Genomic DNA, 5987 nt, shown 5'->3' with positions numbered 1-5987 from the left:
TTCAAAGCCTCAGAAACCTTCTAAAAATGATCAACATTAAAATCTCCTCAAAGAAGTCCAAAAAAAAATGTTCCTCTTAGTCTCTGAAAATATTGCAAAGAGGTAAAACTCAAAACAATATTTTTGATATCTCAGAGTTAATTATTTTGGGCCATTTGAATTAATCCAATAACTATTTGCTTTGGATTTATATTTAATATATATTAAATATGACTCCAAATAATTCTGGAAGTTGTGAGTGGCTTTGTATATATTTTAGCAAGCCACATAAAACCCTACAGAATTTATTAAAATGATTTAGTGTCTAAAACTAAATCAAAACAAACTACAGTAAATAAAAAAACAGAAATAAAAGACAGAGGAGAGAAATCTCACCTGGACTTACCTCTGCAGCCCACCAGGCCCACCTGGCCAGCCCAGCCCATCTCCACCCCCCCCCCTGTCGTCTTCCTCCCTGCCAGGAGGACAGACACCGCGACGCCGCCGCGCGCGCCACCTCCTGCTTCCCCTGGCCACCTCTTGCTTCCTCCCAGAGCCCTCTAGCGACGCCACGGAGTCGTCCCCGACCGCTATCCCTCTCTCTGCTCGCTCTGGCTCTCTCCCTCTCTCGATTTGGAGCACCACCTAGAGCCACCGGAGGGCGCCGCTGTCGCATCCATAGCCACCGGCCACCCCTCGCCCTTCCGATGAGCTCAGGAGCTCCGTCCCGACCCCATGGAGCTGCACACTGACGCACGCGACCAGAGGGGGCCCCAGTCAACCGGAGCATCGTCGTCTTCATCGCCACGGCCGGCGATCGCCGCCGTTCGATTCACCGCCGACAGGACGTCCCCGAGCCCACTTAGCGTCTCGTCCGACTCCCCGTGAGCTCCTCTTCTCTTCCCCTCACTCCGCGCACTTGATTTCGTCCCCTAGCTCCATCTTCCACCACGGCCGAAGCTCGCCGCCGCCGTGCCTCGTCGCCGTCGTGGCCAGAGCCACTGTGGCTCGAAGCCGGGCACACCACCGTGCTCCACACCTCACCAAGAGCACGTAGCACGCACCAACGCCTCCCCTAGCGCCCTGCATCGCCTAACCCGTCGTTGGCCGGACTCCGGCCGCCGCCTCCCTCGCCGCTGCCGACGCCACAGCCAACCCCAACTCCTCTGGCTTGCTCCATTGGATGCGCACGAGCTCGAGCTCCCTGCAGAACCCCTACGCGCGTCGAATGGGCGCCGGAGCAGCCATTCCGGCGAGCCACCGCCGCGTCTGGTCGTTGCCGGCGGTTAGACGCTGGTGGATTAGCCGGGTTGACCAGGGATTTGACCCCCCTGGGTCACTGACGTGTGGGCCCGTCCCCTGCTAACCTTTGGTTAAGTTAATAACTAAGTTTAATTAAGCCACTGACTCACTGACATGTGGGCCCGGGCCGACTAATTAAACTAGGTTAGGTTTAAGTTATATTAGGATTAGCCGTAGTCACTGACCAGTGGGCCCCACTGGTCAGGTTTGACCCCAGCCAGCCGCAGTTGACCGCTGACGTCGTGCTGACGTCATGCTGGCGCAATATATATATTTCTGGATTTAAATTAAATCAGGAAATTCCAGAATATAATTTAAACTTCAAAAATTCATAACTTTTATTCTGTAACTCCAAATCAGACAAATTATATATGAAAAATTATCAGAAAAATTCAAGGAATCCATATGTACCATTTTCATGCATGTTAGAACAACTTATAGCTGCTGTTTAGCACAAATCAATTAAATGGCATTCGAATAATCACATATGGAGTTTGAATTTGAATCTTGTATTCAAACCAACTTCATTTAATCTGTTGCTAGTTGCATTAGCCCAAAACACATTCATTTGCCATGTCATGATCATGCATCATATTGTGCATTGCATTGATTGTGTTCCCTTCTGTGTTGCCGGTATTTGTCCCCTCTCGATAGACGTGATACCGATGATGTGATCGTTGACACTGATGAAGACTCAATGTTATGTTCAGAAGTTCCAGGCAAGCAAAACCCCCTTGTTCATTCCGATAAAATCCCACTCTCTCGCTCCTACTCTCTTTTACTGCATTAGGACAACAACGACATATTTGTTACTTGCTGCGGTAGCTGAACCCCTTTATCCTTTGCATGACCTGTCATTGCCACAGTAAATAGATGAAACCCACTAGCATGAGTAGGAGTTGTTTGAGCCCTGATGTGCCTACTCATTCATGCTTGTTTGTCATGCCTGCTACTGCTTAGAGTTGAGTCAGGTCTGATTCATCGGGGATGAATCAGAGGTGTGTGAACATGTCCTACCGTGTGTGAGCTAAGTGTGTGAACACGATTTGGTAAAGGTAGCGGTGAGAGGCCATGTAGGAGTACATGGTGGGTTGTCTCATTGCAGCCGTCCTCAGGAACTGAGTTCTGTGTTTGTGATCCATGAACAACTACTACCACACATTGGGATCCTTAATTGACTCTCTCGACTTATTAATCAACATGATCTCTGTCCAGGAGTTGCAACTAGTTTCTGGTGTTTGTAGGTAGTGTTAGTAGTCTACCAAGTGGCACCCGGTACAGGTGGGCTTGGGACAGACTAGGCACAGTGGCCCGGTGTACCAAGTAGCACCCGGATGGTGGGCTTGGGAACCCTGCTCACATCGTTTGGGGCCGTAAGCGACACCCCGGCCGGATCTCCTTGCGGATGGAACCCGAATAGGCGATAAACCTGGACTAGAGACTTGTTCGGTTAGTCAGGTCGTGGCCGACTCCCTCGCCCGGCTTCCGCTTGAAGGTTGCCGAGGTACATGACGTGTACAGGGCGGTAAGTGGCGAGAGCGTGTGTGAAGAAGTACACCCCTGCAGGGTTATCATTATCTATTCGAATAGCCGGATTCCTCGGATATGGAAACTTGGACCCCTTGCATAGTTCATAGACAAGTGAAAGTGGATACTTTAAAATACGCAAGATAAGCGTGAGTGCTATGGATGGCGTTCTCGTAGGGAGACGGGAGCGGATCCATAGTGGTGTATTGATATGGTGAATATGTGGACTCGTGTGCGCCACCTCAAAAGAGTTACTTGCAGTCATAGTGTCAGGATAACCACCGAGTCAAAGCTGGCTTGCTACAGTTAAACTCCACCACCCCCTTTGTTGATAATGATGCATATGTAGATAGTTCTGATGTAAGTCTTGCTGGGTACATTTGTACTCACGTTTGCCTATTTTATGTTTTTGCAGAGAGACTTCAGTCTCACTAGTAGTTCCGCTTGGACTTCGACGTTTAGCTTGTTACCTCACCTACGATCTTGTGCCCTCGGCAAGATCTGGTAGATAGTCAGGCTTCTCAGCCTTTTTCATTTCTAGATGTCTGTACTCAGACATGTTAAGCTTCCGCATGTGCTTTGATTTGTATGCTCTGAATGTTGGGTCATGAGACCCCTGTTTGTAATATCTCGCTCCTCGGAGCCTATTGAATAAATACTTGAGTCGTAGAGTCATGTTGTGATGCCATGTTGTATTTGCACATATCGAGCATATTGTGTGTATGTTATTGAAATGCTTGGTATGTGTGGGATCTGACTATCTAGTTGTTTATCCTTAGTAGCCTCTCTTACCGGGAAATGTCTCCTGGTGTTTCCACTGAGCCATGGTAGCTTGCTACTGCTCCGGAACACCTAGGCTGGCCGGCATGTGTCCTTCTTCGTTCCTGTGTCTGTCCCTTCGGGGAAATGTCACGCGATGAATACCGGAGTCCTGTTAGCCCGCTACAGCCCGGTTCACCGGAGTCCTGCTAGCCCAGTGCTACAGCCTGGATTCACTCGCTGATGACTGACACGTTCGTTGCTGGGTCATGTATGCCTGTCCCTGTAAGGTAGTGCCACTTTGGGTTCACGACTAGCCATGTCAGCCCGGGTTCTTTGTCATATGGATGCTAGCGACACTATCATATACGTGAGCCAAAAGGCGCAAACGGTCCCGGGCCAGGTAAGGTGGCACCCGTGGGAATACCGTGCGTGAGGCCGCAAAGTGATATGATGTGTTACATGCTAGATCGGTGTGACTTAGGATCGGGGTCCTGACAGCTTTGGTATCAGAGCTTGACTGCCTGTAGGATTACCAAGCCAAACTGGTCAAAGTTGAGTCTAGAAATTCTTTAGTTATATAAGGGAATTGATTGTGGGATGGAACGTAAGGCTCTTTTTACTCCTTATACCTTATGCCTTCTGATCTGAGTCATCTTATCTTTCCTGCGGGGATTAAGAACTAGGCTATCTCTTCTTTCTATCAGGATCACGTGTTACTAATCCGTAGACTTATAAATTGTTGGACTTAAGCCTCGTTTCAATTCCTACTACTTCTGTATGTTAATTATTGATCTCGAGACCTTCATATTGTGCTTCTGAGTGGTTATGCCACCATTTTTATGAATGTCTCAAATCTTTTCTGAGCATTTACAGGCGTTATGCTGTCCGAGTCATCCCAGGTTTCCAAAGAGTCTGATGCATTTGCAAAATCCTTTTTCCTCTGGTTCCAATGTCTTTTAGGCCAGGTTAATCACACAAATTGTTGAGTTGAGGTACTCTACTGCCTCGACCTTTATGTGGAGTTATTATTATGACCCTAGGTGTTTTAGGGAGTCACCTAAAAATCTAGCAACGTTTTGTGCTCCCAGTGTGAAGATTCTGGCCATCATTCTCGAAAGCATCTCGTGATGCTACTTAGTAGTAGGTATTCTACTCCTGGGTTTTCAACCCGAGATTCTCTCTACTTACTTCATGTTGATAGTGTTTGCTAGTTCCTTCAGGATATTAGTAACTTTGCGATAGTCCTCGAGGTCCGTGGTATTTCCTTCTTCCAAATACTATGGACCGCTTATGGCAGATGTTTATTGGATCAAAAGATCACAATTAGAGTACTCTTGAGGAGATCTCCATTCATAAATCGTGACTCTGCCAGTCCTACCTCTCTGCATGGGTTATCTGGAAGAAATGTTGATCTCGCTCGACATACTAATCTATGCATCCACAACTCAGAAAATTATATGTTCCTTTGAGTTGTCCCTCTTTAGTTGTCTACTGACCTTCGTCTATCAATTGATAGTCAAGGGTATGCATGCATTTGTTTATCGATGCCTATTACCCTTGTGGTCCGTCAAGCCATTCGGTCCTGAATGACTTGGAGAAACAAACTCCAGTACCTCATCCATATCTAGGATTGGGTCAAAGTAGTTGTATTCCGCAGATCAAATGCCAATCCAGCTTTTGGTTCTGTTCTACCTTGGAGTATTACCATTTTTATATCGGGATTGTTATAGGAATTGCACACCATCTTATGAACTCTTGGTACAGTGATACTTCTCACCATCATTAGTCATTCCTCGGCCCTCATGTTGATGCAACCGGAATACCGACAAATGAATTGTGATGTGTGAAATCAATACTCCCAGCAACCTCGTTGCTTGGTAGTTAAAGGATAATAATTTCATTCTTAGTATGTTGGTTTTTGAATCATCCTTCTAAGACTGATCGTGCTACCTAGTCCTTATTTCGGTGCACCCTTCGATTGATGAGATAGGATTTTGTTAAGTCCTCGCTCATTTGATCATATCGTCTTGCCCTGAAAAGCAAGATTGTTCTCGAGCTTAGTAACATATCGGTGGTTCGTGATTTTCCGTATATCTTCTCGGAAGTATTACCAGGTTGTCACCTGACCGCTATGTTGAGTTCGTGATCAAGATGGTCTCCTGTAAACCACCCCTTCTCCAAGAATCTGTGTGGGATACCCCTGAACTAGTTGGTCAAGCTAAACAACAACTTGGAGAGTTGGAAGATAAAAGCTTGCCTGACTTAGTTCATGTTAAGGGATGTCTTTTTTTTTGTGTGTGTGTGTGTGTTGAAGAAAGATGGTATCTTCATCAATTGGTCCTTGTGAACAATTGTTGGATCTATTATCTTACCCAAACCTTTGATTTAAGTATGGGCTATCGTCAAATCAAATCAGA

This window comes from Triticum aestivum, chromosome 6B (assembly GCF_018294505.1).
Source record: "Triticum aestivum cultivar Chinese Spring chromosome 6B, IWGSC CS RefSeq v2.1, whole genome shotgun sequence".
Lineage (NCBI taxonomy): Eukaryota > Viridiplantae > Streptophyta > Magnoliopsida > Poales > Poaceae > Triticum > Triticum aestivum.
This window is presented reverse-complemented; position numbering follows the sequence as displayed.